At 41.8% G+C, this 27,385-nt stretch overlaps 1 protein-coding gene across 4 annotated transcripts in view; it reads right to left on the bottom strand.

Moving 5' to 3' along the window:
* pag1 (phosphoprotein membrane anchor with glycosphingolipid microdomains 1) overlaps positions 1-27,385 on the bottom strand; it is an 85,773-nt gene that overhangs the window by 46,214 nt on the left and 12,174 nt on the right. The window contains exons 1-2 of one of the 4 annotated variants that reach the window (XM_061908496.1): positions 4,786-4,806; positions 4,629-4,704 (exon numbers count right to left, since the gene is read on the bottom strand). The exons of 2 other annotated variants lie outside the window; for them this stretch is intronic. The gene's annotated coding sequence lies outside the window, so the exon portion shown is untranslated. Of the gene's footprint in view, positions 1-4,628; positions 4,705-4,785; positions 4,807-27,385 lie in introns of those variants that run through there. One more of the 4 variants, XM_061908495.1, reaches the window with a different exon arrangement.

Genomic DNA, 27,385 nt, shown 5'->3' with positions numbered 1-27,385 from the left:
TGCATGTCACCCATTGCATTTATGGACTAATCTTCCACTTCAATAACCACTAAGATCTGGGTGAATGAAATGCCAAAAAGGTTCAAGATAAGAGAACACTATTTGATGACTTGCCGAGTGCCAAATCCCTGACTTTAGCTGATAGATACTGTTCAAAATCAATAGGGGTCTCTGCCTATTACTCTTACCGTATCTTGCATACACATTGTAATCTGAACTGTTACACACACACCATCCCACTGTGCCTTGATTAAAAATGACATCATTGTGAAAAATAGCTGCCCAGACTCTACCCCTCGTATGTAGACGGTGGTCTTCCCTGGCGAAATTACGATGTGTGTCACATGACATCATGCTACGGCACTAAAGGCCCGTCTTTACAACATAACGGTCAATCAGTGACACATAAAAGTCACAACCAGTCTTGATAATGGGAGGTAATGGAGGGTGAGTGAGGCTGCAATGCAAAGCACAACCAGCAAGTGGCAGTGGGTAAGTGTTAGGGGCAGCCGAGAGGACATTTGCACAGTTTCGACTTTAAGCTGCTTGAACAACAAAAAAAGTAATGTGTAATCCTCCAACCAAGATTCCCTTGAAAGCTCAGTTAAATCCTGCAATTTCACCATAACTCAAAACGTAGGCTGTAATCCTACGGAACATAATATTTACTACAACCAACTGAGCGTGGAGTGTGTACTTTTGCGTGTGGGTGTGTGAGCAATGGCAACCAACTGGCGAGTGTCATCAAGAAAAAAGTGGCCCCTCAGGAATATTGAAGTTTATTGGCCAGAAACGCCGCGTGAGAAACTACAGGATGCTCTGATCAGACAAAAAGAAAATACTTCAAAATTCAAAACATTTGAAGAAATATTAATGGGAGACGTGCAGTAAAGGCTGTAATGTGCATGTCAGACCTGTAGTTGGCTATCTCAACAAAACAACATTTTTCTCTTCATGTAAGAACTTTGAACCGATCTCCAAACACGACAAGCTAACACTATCCGGGTCACGTGACGCCATTGTTGTGCAGCTTGAATCCTGCGGCCCACATTGCCACCTGCTATGAGACGGACTTTCTGGGTCGAGCTGGGATTACAGAAGCCGCACTACAAAGTCCAGCAGGAGGGGTAGTGGGTGGAAAGGATGGAAGGCAAGGGGTAGGGGGCTCCACAAATGGGTCAGGACAGTCACTACGTTTCAAGGCTGAGCACAAGAAAGAGACACCGCAACCTTGTCGGCTCGAGGTCTCACTTCCTGTGTTTTGTCTACTGTTGAGCACATCATGCAGTTAGATTAGTTGTGCTATCAACTTCATTGTTGACATTTAGTACTCATTTGGTGTGCATGGTCGTTCATGAACAATTATGTCCCCTGCAGTTGAAATTTGCTTTTGATTGATTTCTTTTGTAAAAGTTTCACATTTTGAGCGGGAAGGTAGCTATTATGTAGGATGGGTACCTGTCACAATTGAACCAATACGGTACCAATTCCCAAGTACAGGTGCTCAGTTGTACCAATTGTTGGTACTTTTATGGTGTTTATATGGTAACGCTAAACATTTAACACTGAGCTGGTAAAAAAAAATATTTTTACACTTAAGGGTTTCCACTCAATGGAAGCGCAGCCACAGCATTTTTATTACCGCCACATCTTGAAAATAAGGTTGTTGTTTTTTTACTTGAAAAAAAATTAAAGTAAAATTGTAGCCCTCAGAAGAAATAACAAAGTCCAACACTATTTGTAACTTTTAATACCAATCGTATGATAACAAACAGCACAATTCCAACAGGTTTTACCTCCAGTGCAAACACTTTTGTCTTGTGAGTCTGTGCTTCCCCGGACACACAACAAAACTTCCTCATTCTCTGCCAATCACCTTTCAGGCAAGGATGTTGCGTTCGTGTCCATGGGAAAAACTGACATCAAATCCAAACCACACAAACATAAACATACAGTATGAATTGATATACATAGCCTATTATTTGCACACTATTGACAAGTGATGTACCAAAAAACTTGACCACCGAAAACCGCGCTACTAAAATACCTTATGTAAACAGAACGCGCCATTGTGATCGGCAGGAGTGTTATGAGTATGTCTGCGATGTGGAGGAGATTTTTATATTAATTTCAGATACAGGGTTCGAATTTAACCTCGGCGAGTGCCGCGACCGCCCTTGTCACTTGCTGTAATGCCCTAAAAAAATTGAACAGCATCTAAGGCAAGAACATGCCCTGATCGCCCTTGACTTCTGACTTGTTAATGGACAATTGTAACTAAGGACGTAACGGTGAACAGTATAATGATGAACCACAATAAAATTCCAGACGGTTAGTAATAACGTTTAACTCATTCATTCATTTATTAATGCATTTTAGGAGACATTGCTCACTTCCTGGAAAAGCAGCAGCAGCCGCCGCGCCTCCAAGATGCTTTTGAGATGTAGCCCTCCTAGTAAACGGACAACATCTGAAGTCTGGACTTATTTTGAATTGGTAAAGCGTGCTGAAAGTAAAATAATTAATGATAGTCAGCCCATCACCAGAAAATGCAGGAAAAAAAGTCCCTGCAAAGGGAGGCAACACTTCAAACATGTTGAGCCAACTCTGAATATATATATACATATATATATATATATATATATATATATATATATATATATACATATGTCTTGATTGGATTATCCAGAGAATAGTGCTCGATAACGTGGTAGAGCGCAATATGTAGGTGTGGGAAAAATCACAAGACTACTTCATCTCTACAGAACTGTTTCATGAGGGGTTCCCTCAATCATCAGGAGATGATATGTATATATATATATACACACATATATATATATATATATATATATATATATATATATATATATAGGAAATCCGCTGCTCCTCCACATCGAGAAGAGCCAGATGAGGTAGTTAGGGCATCTGGTCAGGGTGCTACCCGAACGCCTCCTTAGGGAGGTGTTTTGGGAACGTTCGACTGGTAGGAGGCCAAGGGGAAGACCCAGGACACGTTGGGAAGACTATCTCTCATGGCTAGCCTGGGAAAGCCTCGGGACCCCCCGGGAGGAGCTGGACGAAATGGCTGAGGAGAGGGAAGTCTGGGCTTCCCTGCTTAAGCTGCTGCCCCCGCGACCCAATCTTGGATAAGCGGAAGAAGATAGATGGATGGATGGATGGATATATATATATATATATATATATATATATATATATATATATACACACATATATGCACATATATATACACATATATATATATACACATATACAAACCCTGTTTCTATATAAGTTGGGAAATTGTGTTAGATGTAAATATAAACGAAATACAATGATTTGCAAATCATTTTCAACCCATATTCAATTGAATGCACTACAAAGACAAGATATTTGATGTTCAAACTCCATCCATCCATCCATTTTCTACCGCTTATTCCCTTTCGGGGTCGCGGGGGGCGCTGGTGCCTATCTCAGCTACAATCGGGCGGAAGGCAGGGTACACCCTGGACAAGTCGCCACCTCATAAACTCATAAAAAAAAAAATTTTTTGCAAATAGTTATAAACTTTGAATTTCATGGCTGCAACACGTGCCAAAGTAGTTGGGAAAGGGCATGTTCACCACTGTGTTACATCAACTTTTCTTTTAACATCACTCAATAAACTTTTTGGAACTGAGGAGACTAATTTTTGAAGCTTTGAAAGTGGAATTCTTTCCCTTTCTTGTTTTATGTAGAGCTTCAGTCATTCAACAGTCCGGGGTCTCCGCTGTCATATTTTACGCTTCATAATGCGCCACACATTTTCGATGGGAGACAGGTCTGGACTGCAGGCGGGCCAGGAAAGTACCCGCACTCTTTTTTTACAAAGCCACGCTGTTGTAACACTTGTCTTGCTGAAATAAGCAGGGGCTTGGATGACAACATATGTTATTCCAAAACCTGTATGGACCTTTCAGCATTAATGGTGCCTTTACAGATGTGTAAGTTACCCATGCCTTGGGCACTAATACACCCCCACACCATCACAGATGCTGGCTTTAACACTTTGCGCCTATAACAATCCGGATGGTTACTCGTATATACTGTATACTGCCATTCGGACAAAAAAATACTGCAGTATCATTTTTGGCCCATATTGCACAGCCCTAGTCGGTACCTACCAAACTAACAGTGTCATCCTGATACATACTTTGACACATTCCTTACACATTAGAATCGATTATTGTATGTATGTCTGCCGTGCTACTGTTAGTACATGAGCAGCTTCGTGGGGTAAAATCTACAATACGAGATAAGCCTATGAAAAGTGTACACAACATATCATGCGCTAATCCTAAAGTTATTATAGGCTGCAAACCTTACTTATCCTTAATTACATTATATCTCACACTTACACTGTAAATAATATCGGCTTGGATTACGTTTAGCAAATAATCACTTAATATTTTAAAACAAAAGTCACAAACAAACTGCAACACATGCAGTGAGGGAAAGGGTGTGTGTAATGCTGCCATAATTTGAGTGTAATCGATATGCCATTGTTACTCTTGCGCCATTCCTGTAAGGCCTTTCTTCAGGTTTCTGATTGGCTGTGCACCTTTATTTTGTATTTTTTTCTCAGTCCTTACCTAAAATGTCTATCTTCAAGCTTCCTTCCCATGGGCAAAAAGTTGGTATGGTTCAGCGTGCAGGCGTCACCTGCTGCTGTGGGATACATATTGGAGACAACTTTTACCTTTTGCTGACAGTAAAAGAAAAGTGTGTTGTATTTCTATAATCCTTTACTCTGCAAAATGTCCCAGGTGCCAGGCGTATCCTCTGTAGCTGGCGCCTCAAACCACAAAGCAGCTTCTATTTATGACACACACAGCAACACAATACACCACCACGCTATCTTCACACAATCTTAACGACAACATGGAGCCTTGTTTTGGGCATGTGTCGCTATGGCGACGTCAGCGTAACTGCCATGATCATAACAACTGTTATGATGGCGTGAACAGCATTTCTTTGCTCACTGCTACTAATTGTGACTTGGCAGGGCTAAAGCGGAGCATGACGCGACGAATCCTTACTAAACGCCGTTAGCCTTTTCCCACACACTCTTGCTTTCATCGAGTACAAAAAGGAAGGATGAAAGAATTAGGATGCGCAGCAGCACATGGTCGCAGTGATGATGATGATGCCAGTCATCCTCATCCATCCCCTAGCAACCCCGTAACCTGGGGCGACAGCACCTTGGCGACGCACAACTCAGCTCTGTGTGCTTTGTGAAGTTATATTTTTTGGTTTATGTCTAAAAATGGTAGTCTGGTTAAGGCTAACAGCACCATCTGTTGCTCCTCCAAGGAGGTTTTGTACTGTGTGTCTTGCAGGGGGACAAAAAATATATCTAAGTGTGGAAGCTTGTGAAAAAATACCGTTTTTAAATACACCATATTCAAAAGTGACATATTTGACTGTTGTCAAATTTGTCAGGTACAAAAAATTTTTACTATCAGGCCTTTTATAGAAGACCCTTGTTTATACAAATGAGTCATCAGTAGGCCGAATGAACCTCTTCAATATCTCAATTATATTGCTGTGTCTTTTCCAGAATTAGCTTTCTTCATTTTTATTTAATATAAAAAAAGTAATTTAAGTCCGAACAATAATTTTTTTTTTCATTATTATTTTTTCATATTCAATTGAGTAACTCCATATCCTGATTAGTACACGATAAACATATTATTTATATTTTACTTGGTCCACCATTGTACCTTTTCCCCAAAACAACATTCTTCAGGCTTCCCACTGGCTAAAAAGGCCTTTTTTGTCGGTGCCACCTGTTGCTGTGGCATGCATATAAAAAGACATCTGAATGTGTTTTGGAATACCAAATGATAAAAAATACATTTGTACATAAGGACATCGACTGAGGGACACTCATTTGCTTCCAAAATGATTTTGCTATTGCACGCTTGGCTGCCTTCTTGAAGCGCAGGCAGGCTTTCCGTGCTTTCTCGCCCTTCAGTGGATGCGAGACGACAGCGCAGCAATGCAGCAGAGCTGACATCAGGAGACAAATGCGTTGTGAGGTTTCTGGAACAGTGCTGGTATTGTTTGGGATGGGACTGGATGAGGCTGGGGTGGGTGTTTATGGATTGTCTAGGAGGTTACAATCACTACATTGCTTTCTGGGTAGTGGACAAACGTTATGTATGTCCAACAGCAGCAGAGCAGCTGTTAGGTTGGTGCAGCACATGTGTGCGTCCATTCAAAATCATTAGCTGGTCGGTCCTTTCAGTGCAACCGACCAGTAAGACCACCCTGAGTGGGGCTGCCATATAGACAGAAGTATTGGTACACAATGCTTTAAATTGACTGGGTGTTGTGTCCCAACACTTTTGCACCAAAAATGTACCACAAAGTGCATTAAATCAAAGCAAAGAAGAGCTTTGACACATGGGCATAAATATCGGGACTAGGGATTTGCCAAACGACCAATATTCGCCGATTTTAGTGGGAAAAATATGTGTTCGCCATTACAGATTGATGCCGATCCTCTCTGGCTGACAGAGTATTTTTTTCTGATTATGTATCTCCATACACAGCCGCTCCACCAAGCTAGTAATAATCATCTGCGTTTCGGCAAGAAAACTGAATTTCTTAGCATCTTAACAAGTAACATTGTCATTGGAGGACGAGGCTAAACTTGTTACACACCAAGTGCAGGCCAGGAGAAAGCATTCTAATAGCTAAGCTAACCGTAAGCTAGCTTTGAACAACACCAAGAAATAAATACGTAATAAAATGTAAGAAGTGTATGTGGAAATAGGGCTGGGCGAAATGGCCTTTTTTTAATATCTCGATATTTTTAGGCCATATCGCGATACATGATATATATTTTGGAATATTTTGTCTTAGCTTTGAATGAACACCTGATGCATATAATGACAGCAGTATAATGATTCTATGTGTCTACATTAAAACATTCTTCTTGATACTGCATCAATATATGCTAGCTTTAAACTTTCATGCAGTGAGAAATCACAACTAAGTCAATTGTCCAAAACTGTATTTATTAAACAGTTATTAAGCAGTTGCACAAACATTCATGTCATTTCAAAACAGAAAGTGCAAGATTGTCAGAGACATTTTAAAACGAGCTAATAGTGCACTTTTGTGCATTATGTCACTAAGATGACATATCAAAACAACACTAAATTAAAGTGCACTTTTTGTACAGAACGAAACTACAATAGTTTACAACAAATAAGGTGCACTTTTGTGCATGATGTCACACAAGATATTTCAATAACTGTCAAATAAAAATGAGCTGCATAATAAGTGGGTTACTGCGGACGTTATCTCCTTATGTTGTTCACTATTTTTTTAATACGGTGTTGATGTGGAAATGTTTGCCTCTGCATTTTGTTGGTGTGACACCGAGTGAAGATGTTGATATTCGGAGTAAGCAGTCTTCATTCTCTAGCAGGTGACTTTTCAAATGATGCTACACATTAGCAGTAATGCTACTTTTTGTAGCAAAGCTTTTGCCCCACACTTGACAAATTACGGTTGTCTGTTCGACATATTCCCACTTGAAGCCAAACCACCGCCAGACGATGAACCCCCTGCTGTTTTTCTTGGGAATGAATTCTTCCTTGATTTGGTACCAGATTCGCACCTTCTTTCTCTCGTATTATCACTCGCAACACAGCTAGCGTTACCCATGCTGCTACCTCTGTGCTCCGCGAGGGCGTATACATATGTGACGTATGACGTGACAGTATGTGACGTGTGTAAGAAGGTGCACTTGCTGTCTGTGAGAAGGAGACGCAAGAAAGTGTGGGAAGAGCCTGTAGTGTAATGCCCGCAGCTAAAAGCAGCTGCGTGAGAACGTATACTCGAATATCACGAGATAGTCATTTTCTATATCGCACAGAGACAAACCCGCGATATATCGAGTGTATCGATATATCGCCCAGCCCTACATGGTAGCACGTTACAGCAGAAAGTAAACAGATATTAACAGGTAATGAATAAGTAGATTAATACGAGTCTAGCGCAGGGGTGTCGAACGTACAACCCACAGGCTGTATCAGGTCTGCAAACGGGTTTAATCGGACCAGTGGGCTGCAAAATAAGTTTGCCAAGTATAAAGATGTGCTGCAATTTTTTTAATGAGAAACTACTGTTCCGCATGTATCCACTGGATGTCGCAATAGCAATGCAAGTGTAACCCATGTCACACATGACACTGTTTAAAGATGACGTGTCAGCTGACTTCAAGCGCCCTCTGGATTGGTTGCCGCTACTCCAATCAGCTATGGTGCAAGCAATCAGCTACTCCTGTTGTGTCTGGCGGCAGCTTAATGCTATAGCAACACACAATACCTTCTTTATTTTTAAATTATCCACGCAACGGAATTATCCACTTAACGAAATGGTAAGATGCAAAGACTTAAGACAACATGACCATGATCTTTGCAGTTCAAATATCGTGCAGCGCGAGCAATTGGTTAATGGCACGATGTGCACACTGAATTTCATTGAAAAAATGTGTGTTCCTGCATTTATTGTTTGTTCTGTTTTATTTTATGCTATAAGGGAAATTTTGCCTATAGTTCACAATCATTATGAGAGACAAAAGAAAGGGCTTTGGTTTTTTCCGCTTTCCATCGTATAAAATAAGTCTTTTTGCAAATGATAGCCTTAGAAATGCTTTTACTCATCTTTTATTCATAATCTCATTCAACAGCTTTTCAAACTGGTCTTGCTCTTTCTCTCTGTCCTAGCAAATATATTTAACCCCTTTGGCAAAGTCAGTAACCATATACAAGTCTTTTTTTTAAATAATTGTTGCAATTGTGGAGTTGTTTCTTCCATATTTGTGAGCCAATCCAATAAAGCAGCCCCCATACGGCTTCCAGCGGCACATCAAATGAATGAATGAATGAAGCGTTTGTATGCCGAGACATTGTTCACACACAGAGGCATAATAAGCGCGATCTAAAGGTTTGTAGACCAAAAAAGTTGCAGTCATAAATCGAGGTTCCATTGTATCTGTAAGCAATATGCAACTATATTTGCTTTATTTACTATACTTCAATATTGTTCAATTAAGAGCAATTATTACGTATGTCTAGCTTGTGTGCTAGTGTTTACTTAACTGCTGTGTAGTTATTAGTTTTTAGTAGGCTACTAGAAGTAGCCAACAGTATAGCCCACCGTGTTTAACTTTTCTAAAAAACTTTGCTAAAATCTAAGGAAAGAGCAACCTTGTAGCTGTTAACCGGCTCTCTAGCTTTCCACAAGTAAACGCACTGCAAGACTGCTTGTATCGAAGCTTGTATTGGGGATACAGTCGTATCTGTGTTAATAGAACCCAGTTGTAGCTGGGACGCATTGTCTTTAATCTCCTTTCTAATGACTTCAATGTTCTTATTAAAGAATTTCATAAAGTCATCTGCTGAGTGGGTGGAGCTACTGGAAGGAGTCCCTTGTTGGGTTAGCGATGCTACTGTACTATCAATCAATCAATCAATCAATGTTTATTTATATAGCCCCAAATCACAAATGTCTCAAAGGACTGCACAAATCATTACGACTACAACATCCTCGGAAGAAATTTAGGATAGATTTTATTAAAGGTGGATGAGATTTGAGTAATATTTAGCTTTAGCTAAGGTAAGCATGCAATTATAAGTTATTAAACTATCACTCATTCCTAATGGTGCACCTCAAGTTTAGTCGTGCGCCATTTGCGTTCTCGCTTTCTACATGATCATTTCTGAGCTCTAGTTTCTTCTGTAAACCATGGGGTATGCCTTTTTGGAGCCTTATTTAACTTCAGCGGTGCTATACTATCAATGGTTTCGCGCAGGGCGTCATTAAAGTTGTTAGTGAGGTTATCAATAGAGCCCACATAATTTGGGAATGGTCCCATTACCGAGAGCAGTAAGCCAGCAAGGGTTGTTGTTGTGGCAGCATTAATGTTGCGGCTGCTATAGCAGTTACTATTAGTATTAGCTTGCCGAACATGAGTGTAAACCTCGAATTTTATAAGGTAATGATCGGACATTACTTTAGTATACGGGAGTATCATACCTTTGGTAACGGTGATACCCCTGACAAGCACTAGGTCTATCATATTACCGTTGCGATGCGTGGGTTCATTTATTAGTTGTGTAAGACCACAGCTATCAATTATAGTCTGGAGCGCCACGCACGGTGGGTCTGATGGGGTATTCATATTCATTCCCAATATAATTATATTATCGCCGTGCGTCATTAGATCAGCAACAAACTCTGAGAATTTATTGATAAAGTCCGAATAGGGCCTGGGGGGGCGGTAGATAACAGCCAAGTATAGAGGCAGCGGTGTGACAGACCTCATTGTAAGCACCTCAAACGATTTATATTTATTATTCATGTTAGGACTAAGGTTAAAGTTTTCGTTGTATATTAGTGCGACCCCCCCCCCCCCCCCCCACACCCCTTTTAAGGCGACGGGCAGTATACGCATTCGTATAGTTAGAAGGAAATGCCTCATTTAGCGCAAAAAAGTAGTCTGGTTTAAGCCAGGTTTTGCTAAGACCGATGACGTAAGATTGTTGTCTCTAATGACCTCATTAACTAATAACGTTTTGGGAGACAATGATCTTATGTTTAAAAAGCTTATATTATAGGTACTGGGCTGTTTTAAGGAGTTTTTGATCAAATTATCCGTAGTAGCAATATTAATAATGTTGCGTTTATTATGCGTAGTGCACTTAAAATAATTACGACCATATTTAAGAATTGATATGACGGAAATTTTCCGATTGTTTGCTTGGTGCTGCGATAAAATGAACGAATCATAATCTGCCACCTCAGTAGAACACATGTCCAACTCTGAAACTGTCATAGCAGAAACAACTTGTCCTAACTTAGCTGACTCCTTACCCAGACCATTAGGCTCGTGTCTTCCATTTAAATCCATCTTCAGGATGGAGGGAAGTGGTGTTCTGTGGGGATTAGCCTTTTGCTTTGTTGTTAGCCCCGCTCGGCATCCGCGTTTCTGCTTTCGATTACACCGCTTGCGTGTCTTCCGTAGACGGCCGCCACTGGTACTATACTCCGCTGCTTCACAGGCCGCTGGATGTAGCCAGCGAAGTATTCCGAAGCTAACCAGGTATTCCAACATACACACATCTTTCTGTCCAAAATGGCCCGATCTATGAACATCCAAAATTGTCTGGCGGTCGTAAGTGATCACGGAGTGTCCATGCTGTAAGCCAGCCATGAAATAAGCTTCTGCAAGCCGCAGCCTGTCCGGGCGCCGCCATCTTGGAAGATGAAATAGAAATAGAAACTAATCCCCAAGCCTCATTTGTTGATCTAACTTTGGTTTTTAGTTTACTATGTTACAGGGCCGGGTGGTGTTTATTGTTGCAAGATGGTGCGTGCGTGCGCGTGTGTGTGTGTGTGTATATATATACATGTGTGTGTATATGTGTGTATATATATATTATATATATATATATATATATATATATATATATATATATATATATATATATATATATACACACAGTATTTTTATATATATAGATAGATAGATAGATAGATAGATAGATAGATAGATAGATAGATACATATATATATATATATATATATATAAATATATATAGTAAACAGAATCAGAAAAGTTTTTATTAACATTGTTTGAGAACGGGTTCACAAATTAGGAATTTTACCTGGTGCAATCGTGCAACATAAAAGACATATAACACAGAATATAATAACATGAGCTGTAACTGAGCTATCAGATTGTTCACGTGTCTGATGGCCGAGGGGAAACAACTGTTCAGGTGGCGGGAGGTGTGGGTCTGGATGGACCGTAGTCCCCTGAAGGGAGAGGGGAGAATATTTTGTTTCCAGGGTGAGAAGAGTCAGCTGTGATCCGACCCACACGCCTCCTGGTCCTGGAGGAGAACAGGAGTTTGCAGCCAATCACCTTCTCAGCAGCACGTTCCATGCGCTGCAGTCGATGCTTGGAGGAGGTGAGGATGGACTCGATGATCGCTGTGTAGAACTGCACCAGCATCTTAGTCGGCACTTTCAGTTTTTTCAGCTGCCGCAGGAAGTACATCCTCTGCTGGGCCTTCTTGATGAGGGAGCTGATGGTCGGCTCCCACTTAAGGTCCTGGGTGATGGTGGTGCCCAGGAAACGGATGGAGTCCACAATGGAGACGGGGGTGAGAGAGTCAATCAGGGTGAGGGGGAGTGGTGGGCCTGTGACTTTCCTGAAGTCCATGATCATCTCCACTGTTTTCTGGGCGCTCAGCTCCAGGTTGTTGAGGCTGCACCAGGACGCCAGCCGGTCCACCTCTCTCCTGTAGGCAGACTCGTCGCCATCCGAGATGAACCCGATGAGAGTAGTGTCGTCCGCAAACTTGAGAAGCTTTTCCGACTGGTGACTGGAGGTGAATCAGTTTGTGTACAGGGAGAAGAGCCAGGGGGAAAGTACACAGCCTTGAGGAGTATCAGTGTTCGTGGTTCGACTGTCCGAGACAATCTTCCCCAGCCGCACGTGCTGTCTTCTGTCCGTCAGGAAGTCATTGATCCAACTGCAGAGGGAGTCGGGCACACTGAGCTGGTAGAGCTTATCTCATAGCAGTCCAGGGAGGATGGTGTTGAAGGCAGAGCTGAAGTCCTCAAACATGATCCTCGCGTAGGTTCCTGGGGAGTCCAGATGCTCCTGGATGAAGTGGAGGGCCAGGTTTACTGCATCATCCACAGACCTGTTCGCTCTGTAGGCAAACTGCAGTGGGTCCAGGAGGGGGGCGGTGATGTCCTTGAGGTGAGGCAGGACCAAGCGCTCAAAGGACTTCATGACAACAGACGTCAGCGCCACCGGCCTGTAGTCATTAAGTCCTGTGATCCGAGCTTTCTTGGGGACAGGGACGATGGTGGAGGTCTTGAAACAGGACGGCACATGGCATAGCTCCAGAGAGGTGTTAAAAATGTCAGTGAAGACAGGAGCCAGCTGATCCGCACAGTGTCTCAAGGTGGAGGGGGAGACACCTTCAGGCCCGGGGGTCTTCCGCGTGTTCAGCTTCCAGAACTGCCGGCGTACATCCTCCTCACGGATGGAGAGGGCCTTTGTGAAGTCCTGTGATGTTCTTGGAGTCCTTTACTGTCCTTGGAGTCCTTTAAGTCCTTTAATGTAGTGCTGGAGTTGGTGGGGGGTGGGGGGGTGGGGGGAGTAGAGCTTTGATGAGCTGAAGGCCGTTCGTGACGACAGTAATGTCCGGTCATTCAGGGCTTGGGGGGCTTTGGGTTTATAGTTCGTAAGGGCCCTTAATCCTCTCCACACTGCTGCAGAGTCATTGGAGCTGAACTGTTCCTGGAGACGGTTAGAGTACACAGATTTAACTTTCTCCACTTCCCTGTTGAAGTGATATTTCGATTTTCTGTAGGTACTCCGGTCCCCACTCCTCCACGCAGTGTCCTTTTTCTTGCGCAGCTGTCGGAGCTTGGGTGTGAACCAGGGCTTGTCGTTCTTATAACAAGCTCTGGTGCGCGTTGGAATGATGCGCGCCTCATTGAACTGTATGTATGAGGCCACAGTGTTCGTATACTCGTCCAGATAGGCTGTGGCTGCTCCAATTGCCTCCCAGTCTGTCGTCTCCAAACATGCGCGCAGCTCCTCCACAGCTTCAGCAGTGAAACACTTTATGGTCTTCATAACAGGTTTAGTCAGTTTTAGTCTCTGTCTGTATGAAGGGATTAAGTGCACCATCACGTGATCTGATAGTGCAAGGGCAGCATGCGGGACTGCATGATATGCCTTGCTTACTGTAGTGTAACAGTGATCCAAAATGTTCTCCTCTCTGGTCGGGAATTTAATAAACTGCCTATTCTTGGGTAATTCCTGGCTCAGATTTCCCTTGTTAAAGTCACCAAGCACTATAACAAGAGAGTCCAGAGAAGACCGTTCCACATTAAAGATCTGGTCTGCAAGCGTGCGCTGAGCGTCACGCACGTCCACGCTGGGCGGTATGTAGGCAGCCACCAGAATGAATGAAACAATCTCACGCAGTGAGTAAAAGGGCTTACAGTGAATGAAAAGATATTCCAGAGCAGGAGAGCAGTGTTGGGATATCACCAACACGTCTGTACACCACTTGTTGTTGATAAAGAAGCAGACTCCACCGCCTCCTGTTTTACCGGAGAGCTCCGCGTCTCGGTCCGCGTGGAGAAGACGAAAGCCCTCCAGTTGAACCGCGCTGTCCGGGACACTCGCGCTCAGCCACGTTTCCGTGAAGCATAAAACACAAGATGAGGAAAAGTCCTTGTTTCTTCTCATCAGCAACGCTAACTCGAAAATATATATATATATATATATATCTGGATTTCCCGCAACGCTTTATTGTTAAGGCGGCCGCCTTAACAACAAAGATCCACCGCCTAAACTAAAGTCTTAAAAAACAAAAACAAAACAGCTTCTTAGGCAAATCATATAGTTGATGTAGATGCCCATATCGGCTGTTCAGAGATTACTTTACAAAAGAGAAGTGTAGGATACTTCTTTTGTTGCCTTATTTGTATTTGACTTCATTAAATGTATTTATATTATCATTTGGTGCTAAACTAAAGTCTTAACAAGCTGCTACGTTTCATACTGCCTCTGCCTCTGTCAGTACTCTCTGCAGCACCCAGCATTGTCCCACCCACACAAGCATCTGATTGGTTACACGCAGAGCAGTAACAGCCAATCAGCAGTGCGTATTCAGAACGCATGTAACAGCAAATCAGCAGTGTGTATTCAGAGCGCATGTAACAGCCAATCAGCAGTGCGTATCCGGAGCGCATGTAGTCAGTGCTCATGGCAGAGGCAGGCAGAGAGGAGAGACGGTGTGGGTTAGCAGAAAGGTGTGAGCGGGTGAGCATAATGTAGTGGACTCTACCCACATTATAATAAACACCTCCTGGTCAACTACTAGTAACATCACTATGAGCCCGTTGACGTTCTAGAAATATAAGCGGCATCTCAGCTCGCTTGCAGTCCTTTAGGTGAAAGCTAATTAGCTTTCAGCGTAACGTTAGCTCATTTTGCGGTGTGTGTGTGTGTGTGCGTGCATGCATGCATGTGTGTTATGGACAACATAGCCATGTCTGTTTGAGAGAAAGACAAGCATTTTTGACCTACAAAGAAGTTATTTCACTTTACCTTTTTCTGTGTTGAAGCAGCAAAAAATGACATTATGTTAAATGAAGAGTTTCTGTGTCTGATATAATAATGTAAGTGCAACATAAAGCCTATATGAACTCCATGGTGTTCAGGGATGAATAGTCTCTCCTATTGCTATTGTATTATTTTTTCAGCTATAATTAAAAGTAGGGCTGGGCTATATATCGTATATCGCAATATGGCATAAAAATATCGCGATATTAATAAAAGCCAATATCGCCCAGCCCTACGATATATATTACGATATTTTGCCTTGGCCTTGAATAAACACAGCGCTATGATGATTCTATGTGTCTACATTAAAACATTCTTCTTCATACTGCATTAATATGTGCTACTTTTAATCTTTCATGCAGAGAGGGAAATCACAACTAAGTCAATTGACCAAAACTGTGTTTATTAAATACTCTTGATTTTCTCACGGGTGACTTTTTAAATGAAAGAACAAATTAATAGTGTTGCTACCTTTTTGTAGTAACACTTCTGCTGCATACTTTGCATATTGCTATTGTCTGCTGAATATCTTCCCACTTGAAGCCAAACCACCGCCAGATGATGGATCCCCTGGTCTTTATTTTGGGCATTTATTGTTCTTCCTCCATTTGTGATCTGTTTCGCACCTTCTCTCTCTTGTATTGTCACAAACTCCGCTCCGCTCTGCTTGCACGACCTGCCTCAGCTAATGTTAGCCATGGTGCTACCTCTCTGGTCGGCGAGAGCGTATGACCCTACACGCGCGGGAATATGTGACGTATGTAAGAAGGAAGGCTTGTTTTCCGTCTCTGTGAGAAGGAGAGACGAGAAGGAGTGAGAAACACCTGTATTTTAATGCCCTCAGCTAACGTTAGCGATGCTGCTACCTCTCTGGTCGGCGAGAGCGTATGACGCTACATGCGCGAGAGTATGTGACGCATGTAAGAAGGCGAGCTTGTTTTCCTTCTCTGTGAGAAGGAGAGACGAGGAGGAGTGAGAAACGCCTGTACTTTAATGCCCGCAGCTAAAAGCAACGGTGTGAGAACATATAATCGAATATTACGATATAGTCATTTTCTATATCGCACAGAGACAAACCTACGATATATCGTTTATATCGATATATCGCCCAGCCCTAATATATCGTATATCGCAATATGATATAGAAATATTGCGATATTAATAAAAGCCAATATCGCCCAGCCCTAGTTAAAAGTTAAAGTACCAATGATTGATTGTCACCCTTGATCACTGCATGCAAGGTGAGGGGAGCAGTGAGCAGCAGCGGTTGCCGCGCCCGGGAATCATTTTTGGTGATTTAACCTCCAATTCCAACCCTTGAGACTACATTAATGATTAGTAATGTAGCAGCCTAGTTTTGAATGGCAGGGTCCCAGCTATCACATATTGATAAAAATATAACATTTACATAATAAAATCAACACTTTTAACTTTTTTTCAAACGCTTATTTACAGTAAGTCATTAGTTTGACTTTGTCATTATTTTGTCTTAGTAAGTCAATATTTACTAAGTCAAAATAATGACAAACTTAGTATCTCAGGTAATTAGGACTGTTTTGTGTTTTGTTTTTACTTTACGGAAAATACATCAAGATATATATTGTATATTGCCATTCAGCATACAGAGCGGAAAACACAACCAAAAATTGTAGTCTTCATCATGCGACTAAGCCGGCCTACTTCACGACAACCTGTAGTCTATTGCCCCCCCAGGCAGCGATGAGATGGAGACATGATGGTGGCGACAGGACAAATTACGATGCCCCCTTCCCTCCTGGAGAGATACCACCTTAACTAACAAATTTGCTGCTAGCGGGGTGTATAAAATAGTCAGGAACGATCATGGATACAACGCTTTCTGGGTATTTGTTGTGTTGCGTTTATGTTGTGTTGCTGGGAGGATGTACTCCCAAAATGCGTTTGTCAATCTTGTTTGGTGTGGCTTCACAGCGTGGCGCATATTACTAAGAGTGTTAAAATTGTTTATATCACAACCATCAGTGTACTCTGTGTCACCCACTATGCCTTGCAGTCGTGTGCATGTTGCTGCGGAAGCCACTCACAACAAGTTGCTGGACTGACAAGCAAATCGTACATGCTGTAGAGGGCGACAAAGTAAATGGCTTCATAGCACGCCCTAATACTTATTATCTGGGTGACTGCCGGAAGTCTTTCTAGAGAATATTAGCGTCTCCTATTGTCTTCTTCGCTTTGTGACACGAGTCCTAAATGGCTCTTTGAATGGCAAAGGATACCGATCCCAGAACCATGTATATCAAATATTTCCGGATGATTCAACCGCCACCCGCCCACATATCAATCAATCAATCAATCAATGTTTAATTATATAGCCCTAAATCACTAGTGTCTCAAAGGGCTGCAAAAACCACCACGACATCCTCGGTAGGCCCACATAAGGGCAAGGAAAACTCACACCCAGTGGGACATCGGTGACAAAAATGACCCAGTGGGACGTCGGTGACAATGATGACTATGAGAACCTTGGAGAGGAGGAAAGCAATGGGTGTCGAGCGGGTCTAACATGATACTGTGAAAGTTCAATCCACAATGGATCCAACACAGTCGCGAGAGTCCAGTCCAAAGCGGATCCAACACAGCAGCGAGAGTCCCGTTCACAGCGGAGCCAGCAGGAAACCATCCCAAGCGGAGGCGGATCAGCAGCGCAGAAATGTCCCCAGCCGATACACAGGCAAGCAGTACATGGCCACCGGATCGGACCGGACCCCCTCCACAAGGGAGAGTGGGACATAGAAGAAAATATATACACATATATATACACACGTATATATATATATATATATATATATATATATATATATATATATATACATACATATATATATACACATATACATATATACACATATATATATATACATATATATATATACATATATATATATACATATATATATATATATATATATATATATATATATATATATATATATATATATACACACATATATATATGTTTATATACATACACACACATATATACATATTTATATACATACACACACATATATATATAGTTATTTACATACACACATATATACATATATATACACATACATATATATATGAAGCGTGTAAGAGAATGCGAGGCTTCTTTGGAATTCCCCTCCCTGTTGCTTCCTCGAGGACAACAAAAGCTCCATTTAGCCATCATTTATTGCAAGACGACGCCGCCGTCGGGGGAGACGTTTCTTTCATTTACTGCGATCAAATGAAACAATGAAGCAAAACGGCTGACGGATTAAAAGCGATGCCAGGACTTAGTTTACAGGTCAAACCCAGGCGCAAATGTGTTAAAATAAGCCACAAAGCAGGGCTAAAAAGGGCGAGAATTAATTGTTAAAAAACCATTGACTCCATTTTTTTCTTACTGCCTGTGGTAAAAATGCACAAGGGGTGATTTCTTGTTTAATTATTATTTAATATCAGTTTTTGACTTTTTAAAACATTCATATCATTTTAAAAAATCTAAATGTTTGTTTAAAAGCAGCCAACATGCCTGTTTCTGAGATCAGCAAAGGAACATTTAATTAGAATCGTTCATTAATACAAATGTTTTTGTCCAATTATTTCCTGTACCATTTTATTTTTCTTCATGAAATAGATGAAGCCCCAATGTTTGAGAACCAATTTTGTAAAAGGTCCCTTCAAAAACTTATTTTGACCCACGAGTCCACTTTCACCTCATTCTACCTCTTTTTGCAATTTTACAATGTTTTTATCTTGCTTTTATCATCATTTCCTGTCTCCTTTCAATTCCCTTTCTATTAAGTCAAGCCTCTGACCTTGAACCACCTAATTTTGTTGTTTTTTTGCATCCTTGCCAGGTTGCCACTGATATGGTAAACAGGGAGCGTATGGTCGCTCCTCGTCCTTTCTTCTTTTCTTTTCCCAAGCTACCTCCTGATAGGAAATGCCACCGTTATCTGGACGCGAGTGAATATAAGCTGCGGACAAAACACACCGCGGATGCGTCCTCTGCAGACTTGAACGCAGCTGGGAAAAAAGAAAGAATAAAAAACGGGGCTGACGCAGATCGACACTTCCTTAAGCTTAAATGCACATCTAAAAATAGGCTGTGGTTAAAAAAAAAAAAACTACTTATATTTACAGACAGAACCCCAAAAACTACAAATAAATGAGCTCCTATGCAGCTTAGAAGGAATCTAAGCAGACAGGAAGTAAGACGATCGGCCCGTTTTAGGAGACATCCTGCTGAGTCGGCATTTCCCCTCCGACAAGAAAAAGGGAAAGTCGTCGGTCTTGAGATCTTCACGATGGACGTCAACTTGAACATCCTCAGTTCAGTCTTAATCAGACTTAAATATTTTTCTTCCTTTTCCACCTAAAATCCCTGTTCTAAAAAGCTAATTAATTACCCCCCACTCCATGACAGCAGGTGTATGCGTTTGTGTCGAGACAGACAGTTTTGAAACTACACTTGTGTGAATGGACATCGTTTTAACCCCAAATATGTGTTTTTGAAACTCTGTGTTTGTGTGGACATGGCCTAAAGCTCAAGTTTCACATGAACTTTTAAGGTGTTGCACAGCATGTTTACGTCACAGATCATACACCCCCTGCACTGCACAACACCCCTCTTTTAAATACGCTTGAATTTAGAAAACTTTTTCGCCGACATATCTCACAATGGCAAACGCTGCAGAAAAAAATTAACACGAGCTATAGCAAAACCAGTGAATTAAGAAGTGATAAAAGTTGTCTAAGGTGTGGGAACACGTCACACTAAAATGGAAGGAAACATTGCAAAGCGGAGCTTGCATACCACAGAAGGACGAGTTCGATGCGGTAGCACCTGTCGTGAAAGCATCTGATTGAGGGACGTCCGCAGGCGAGGTAAGTCATTTATCATCAAACGTAAACGCAAAAGTTGTGTTAGTAAAATGCATGGTATTCATTATGATAACTAGGATGTGTTCTCTCACTCCCGCGATGTCATCAAATGCCGCCAAAATGTATTGAAAACTAACAATACTATCCGAGCTGTCGTGTTTAATTAGCCTTTCATCAGTAACCACGCGAAAGTAGTCATGCAAAGTCATTTGGGTTGTTCAAGTCATGCAACCACATGCTACTTGAAAAGCTTGCACTTGTACCCACTATAGTCTCTATAGCAAAGGTGCCAATCTACAAACCCTGTTTCCATATGAGTTGGGAAATTGTGTTAGATGTAAATATAAACGGAATACAATGATTTGCAAATCCTTTTCAACCCATATTCAATTGAATGCACAACAAAGACAAGATATTTGATGTTCAAACTCATAAACTTTATTTTTTTTTTGCAAATAATAACTAACTTAGAATTTCATGGCTGCAACACGTGCCAAAGTAGTTGGGAAAGGGCATGTTCACCACTGTGATACATCACCTTTTCTTTTAACAACACTCAACAAACGTTTGGGAACCGAGAAAACTAATTGTTGAAGCTTTGAAAGTGGAACTCTTTCTCATTCTTGTTTTATGTAGAGCTTCAGTCGTTCAACAGTCCGGGGTCTCCGCTGTTGTATTTTACGCTTCATAATGCGCCGCACATTTTCGATGGGAGACAGGTCTTGACTGCAGGCGGGCCAGGAAAGTACCTGCACTCTTTTTTTACGAAGCCACACTGTTGTAACATGTGCTGAATGTGGCTTGGCATTGTCTTGCTAAAATAAGCAGGGGTGTCCATGATAACGTTGCTTGGATGACAACACATGTTGCTCCAAAACCTGTATGGACCTTTCAGCATTAATTGCGCCTTCACAGATGTGTAAGTTACCCATGCCTTGGACACTAATACACCCCCATACCATCACAGATGCTGGCTTTTGAACTTGGCGCCTACAACAATCCGAATCGTTATTTTCGTCTTTGTTCTGGAGGACACCACGTCCTCTGTTTCCAAATATAATTTGAAATGTGGACTCGTCAGACCACAGACCACCTTTCCACTTTGCATCAGTCCATCTTAGTTGAGCTCGGGCCCAGCCAAGCCGGCAGCGTTTCAGGATATTGTTGATAAATGGGTTTGGCTTTGCATAGTAGAGTTTTAACTTGCACTTACAGATGTAGCGACCAACTGTAGTTACTGACAGTGGTTTTATGAAGTGTTCTTGAGCCCATGTGGTGATATCCTTTATACACTGATGTCTGTTTTTGATGCAGTACCGCCTGAGGGATCACAAGTCTGTAATATCATCGCTTATGTGCAGTGATTTCTCCAGATTCTCTGAACTTTTTGATGATTTTACAGACCGTAGATGGTAAAATCCCTAAATTCCTTGCAATAGCTCGTTCACAAATGTTCTAAAACTGTTCGACAATTTGCTTACAAAGTGGTGACCCTCACCCGATCCTTGTTTGTGAATTACTTAGCATTTCATGGAAGCTGCTTTTATACCCAATCATGGCACCCAACTGTTCCCAATTAGCCTGCACACCTGTGGGATAAATAAATGATAAATGGGTTGTACTTGTATAGCGCTTTTCTACCTTCAAGGTACTCAAAGCGCTTTGACACAACTTCCACATTTACCCATTCACACACACATTGACACACTGATGGAGGGAGCTGCCATGCAAGGCGCCAAGGGATGTTCCATATAAGTGTTTGATGAGCATTCCTCAACTTGATCAGTATTTATTGCCACCTTTCCCAACTTCTTTGTCACGTGTTGCTGGCATCAATTCTAAAGTTAATGATTATTTGCAAAAAAAAAAAAGTTTATGAGTTTGAACATCAAATATGTTGTCTTTGTAGCATATTCAAGTGAATATGGGTTGAAAATGATTTGTAAATCATTGTATTCCATTTATATTTACATCTAACACAATTTCCCAACTCATATGGAAACAGGGTTTGTACGGTGCTCGGACGGGCGGTAAATCTGACGCTACTTTTTTGAGCATGCGTGGTTTTTGCTTGGTGGTGACTCACCAGTGGTTCCACATTTCAAATGTAGTATTAAAAGGCACTACCTAATCCACTTTTTATGTTTGATATAATGAAAACTGTTCTTATGGTTTTGAATTTGATACTAAGAATATAGTTTTATTTAAACTTTCTCAGGGAAAATACATTTTTAACTAATCTATATAAATGTGTTTTCATCTCAAACATGTTATGGTGGCAAAATGAACATTGATTACTATTTTGCATGCAAAGAATGCAATGAACTGTATTGCATTCTTAAAATGTAAAACTGTTGTCGTCATTATTAAGTGGTTTGTATTTTATATTGTTTATGTATTGTTGGCAGGTTGAAAGCAGCTCAGCGGATTTGGGAGAAACCATTTAAACAGCATTGTATAATAATCATTAAAAACGCACAAGAGACGAGAACTTTTTTATGCGGTCACAGCCCGTAGGGCTGTGAGCGAACCTGTTTTTATTAGCACACACAAATCGGCACGAACAACCACGGACGCATTTTAGCCGTGCGTGTCAGCCTTCAATAATAAAAACAGACGTTTAGGAAATAAAAGACAATTAGGCCAAACGCAATAATTTAGGACATATCTTAACATGTATAATTAAACCTTAATTAAGCAAAGATATTGCTCCGGCCCGGCTGCACCAAATAATAATCTAAATTCATTTAATAAAGTCAAAATACAAATAAGGGAACAAGAGAAGTATCCCACACTTCTAATTGCTAAAGTAAATTTGTACAGCCAATATGGGCATCTTCATCAACAATATGATTTGCCTGAAAAGCTGGACAGGACCCCAAAAAAAAAAAAAAAAAAAAATATATATATATATATATATATATATATATATATATATATATTTTTTTTTTTTAAGGAAAATATGATTTGTTTGATTACTCGATCAGGATATTTGACAGAATACTCGATTACTAAAATATTCGATAGCTGCAGCTCTACTCCTCGCCTTTTTTATATGACAACTAGAGGTGGGGGAAATAATCGATTTTTAAATGCATCGTAATTTAGACATGGACGATTCTAAAATCGATTAGTAAACGTCAATAATTGCTAATCAAATTATTCATCGTAAATCAAATAATGTAGACGGTTCTAAAATTTGACTTGACTGCAACAAATTACCTCACCGAGAGATCCAACCAGCTCCTTTGCTATCGGACACTTATGTTCCAGTTTTGCACACATTTCCATTACTTTAATAAATGGGGTGGGAATTAATTCAACTGTTTTTTATTACAGAAAAACTGTTTTTAAAAGTTGAAAGTGATAAACACTAATTTAGTGAAATGAAAAGAAATATAAAACTGCATCAATAAACATAAATTAGATACATTATCGATTTTTAATCGTATCATAGCTGCTGAATCGTAATCGAATCGTGAGGTGCCCAAAGATTCCCACCTCTAATGACCACCACCTTATTTTATTACAAAAAACCAACAGAAAAACTAAAAAAAAAAAAACAGAAAGTAACGACAAAACAGTAATGTGTTCACTCCTCATTAGTGATAACTACCACATTTTACAAAAAGGAGTCAATAAAAACACTGCCAATATATTCAAAAACTCAAAACTTGTGGCACGTTCACGCAAAGATGTGTCATATAAATAATGAGATTGCTCCTTGACTCTTACATATATGATTCCTGCCAAATTTTATCAAAGAAATAAATAGAAACCAGCAAAAAAAATTGAAAGTCAAAACCTCTGACACGCTTACTTAAAGATCATCTATTTCCATCAGTTTTCTACTGCTTGTGCCTCTCAGCGTCGGGGACGGGAGGGCTGGAGCTTATCCCAGCTGCACTCGGGCGGAAGGTACACGCTGGAAAAGTGTTATATTATATTGGAGAAGTGACAAAATATTGGCGGAAGGTACACCTGGAAAAGTGTTATATTGCTCCTCACCCCTAAAATATGATTAATGCCAAATTTTGTTAAAGAAATACTTAGACAGCAAAATTCCAGAAAGTCAAAACCTGTGGCACATTCACTTGAAATGTGTCATATAATTAATGTTATCTTGCTTTGCACATTTATTAAATATATCAATAGAAAGTCTCCCAAAAAGTCAAACCAATCAGCATAAGTGCTTAAATCTGTCCTATAATCAATGTGGCAATTCCTCGCACATTACATGACAACAATCTAATTTTATGGATGAAATCAATAGAAAAACTCCCCAAAAATAATCTGGAAAGGCAAAATCTGCCATTGGCTGTGTTTCTTTTCATAGGAACATAGCAAACCTTCAACAGCGCATTTTTTTAAATAAGGAGCATAACCAGTGTCCTCTTTGAGAAGAAATATCAATAAGAATGCAGTCTTCACCAAACAAAAAGTAGCTGTGGAGAACATCTCCTCCCTAAAGGTGACGTTCTTTGCTCGCCGCACACATTCTTGAGATGCCTGACCTTCATAAACATTCCATCATAAGCGCTAACAGTCTGGACAGGAAAGGCTTTTAATTCACATCACTAATGAAGGGACTTCTTTGCTGTTACGGCTAGAAGCTGAAGGCCCAGTGGGGATTGACAGCCCTGCTGAGTGTGCGTGGGAGTAGGGTGAACGGCCAGTGGGACGAGATGACAGGAGTGTGTAGTCAAAACGGAGTGTGTAATCACAACCAAGTGTACAGAAAGTCGTTCCCCATGTTGTGGAGTGATGCTGATGCAGCACTAACATTCACATTGCAGCCAGGGGGAATTGAGAAAAAATTGGACAGAACAAAAGGTTTTGGCACCAACTCCCTCGCAGTTAGAGCTTTTTAACCCCGTAACTACAGTTTGGTACATACCAGGCTTGTGCAAAATACCGAATTGGGAATTTCAATTCTAATTGAATCGGCTCCAACCCACAAGCTACTGTATTGGAATTTGAACTACAAGACACATTTTTTTTTTCAAGTCTGAGAAAAAACTAATAGGCATGTAAAAGGAAGAGCTTGCCACATTTAACATTTTACCAACACTAAAATTAAACACAGATCATTAATACAGTGGTACCTCATCTTACGAGCTGAATTTTTTTTTTTTATTAAGGTTTATTTGAAATAGGGACAGATACAAAAAACAGACATCTGAAACAGTTATCCAACGTATGCATCATAATGTTTGTAGCCAAAACTAATTTACAACACTTGTCCCCAACAACAACAACACAGATCCAACATCATTAAAATAGGAAAATAAAAATAATAAGGCAAAAATGAGTCGATAATAATGATAATAGAAATAATACAGACAAAGTGCAAACTAGATAAAAGCTAATAATAATAATATTAACAACATTGATTCTGTGATGGATCTCCTAAGTTAAAACACTTGTATCTGAAATTAACGTCTCCCACTAAACTCCGCTCTGAGCTGCCACCTTATCTTGGTAGAGGAGTTTGCGTGTCCCAATGATCCTAGGAGCTATGTTGTCTGGGGGCTTTATGCCCCCTGGTAGGGTCTCCCAAGACAAACAGGTCCTAGGTGAGGGATCAGACAAAGAGCAGCTCGAAGACCTTTATGAAGAAGACAAATCATTGACCCAGATTTCCCTCGCCCGGGCCTCCCTCTGGAGCCAGGCCCGGAGGTGGGGCATGATGGCGAGCGCCCGGTGGCCGGGCCTGTTCCCATGGGGCCCGGCCGGGCACAGCCCGAAGAGGAAACGTGGGTCACCCCTCCAATGGGCTCACCACCCATAGCAGGGGCCATAGAGGTCGGGTGCGATGTGAGCTGGGTGGCAGCCGAAGGCAGGGCACTTGGCGGTCCGATCCTCGGCTACAGAAGCTAGCTCTTGGGACGTGGACCGTCACCTCACTAGGGGGGAAGGAGCCTGAGCTAGTGCGCAAAGTGGAGAAGTTCCGGCTGGATATAGACGCACAGCAAAGGCTGTGGAACCACTTCTCTCGAGAGGGGCTGGACCCTCTTCCACTCTGGCGTTGCCGGCAGTGAGAGGCGACGGGCTGGGGTGGCACTTCTCGTTGCCCCCCGGTTCAAAGCCTGCACGTCAGAGTTCAACCCGGTGGACAAAAGGGTAGCCGTCAAGCTGAAGAAGGAGTCCTATCGGGTTCTTTTGGCTCATAGGACTCCGGAGGCAGTGGACAGGTACCGACAGGACAAGCGGTGTGCAGCTTCAGCGGTCGCAGAGGCATAAACTCGGACATGGGAGGAGTTCGGGGAAGCCAAGGCAAACGACTTCCGGACGGCTTCGAAGCGATTCCGGACCACCATCCGCCGCCTCAGGAAAGGGAAGCAGAGCACTATCAACACCGTGTATGGTGCGGATGGTGTTCCGGTGACCACAACTGCGGATGTTGTGGATAGGTGGAAGGAATACTTCGGAGACTTCCTCAATCCCACCAACACGTCTTCCTATGAGGAAGCAGTGCCTGGGGAATCTGTGGTGAGCTCTCCTATTTCTGGGGCTGAGGTTGCTAAGGTAGTTAAAAAGCTCCTCTGTGGCAAGGCCCCAGGGTTGGATGAGACCCGCCCGGAGTTCCTTAAGGCTCTGGATGCTGTGGGGCTGTCTTGGTTGACAAGACTCTGCAGCATCGCGTGGACATCGGGGGCGGTACTTCTGGATTGGCAAACCGGGGTGGTGGTTCCTCTCTTTAAGAAGGGGGACCGGAGGGTGTGTTCCAACTATCGTGGTATCACACTCCTCAGCCTTCCCGGTAAGGTTTTATTCAGGTGTACTAGAGAGAAGGCTACGCCGGATAGTCGAACCTCGGATTCAGGAGGAACAGTGTGGTTTTCGCCCTGGTCGTGGAACTGTGGACCAGCTCAATACTCTCGGCAGGGTTCTTGAGTGTGCATGGGAGTTTGCCCAACCAGTCTACATGTGCTTTGTGGACTTGGAGAAGGCATTCGACCGTGTCCCTCGGGAATTCCTGTGGGGATCGGACCGTCTTATTGTGGCGGTCCGCTCCCTGTACGATCAGTGTCAGAGCTTGGTCCCCATTGCCGGCAGTAAGTCGAACACATTTCCAGTGAGGGTTGGACTCCGCCAAAACTGTCCTTTGTCACCCATTCTGTTCATAACTTTTATGGACAGAATTTCTAGGCGCAGTCAAGGCGTTGAGGGGTTCCGGTTTGGTGGCCGCAAGATTAGATCTCTGCTTTTGCAGATGATGTGGTCCTGATGGCTTCATTTGGCCGGGATCTTCAGCTCTCACTTGATCGGTTC

This window comes from Nerophis ophidion, linkage group LG08 (assembly GCF_033978795.1).
Source record: "Nerophis ophidion isolate RoL-2023_Sa linkage group LG08, RoL_Noph_v1.0, whole genome shotgun sequence".
NCBI lineage: Eukaryota > Metazoa > Chordata > Actinopteri > Syngnathiformes > Syngnathidae > Nerophis > Nerophis ophidion.
The sequence above is the reverse complement of the archived record's forward strand: the minus strand, read 5'-3'. Positions and strand labels throughout refer to the sequence as shown.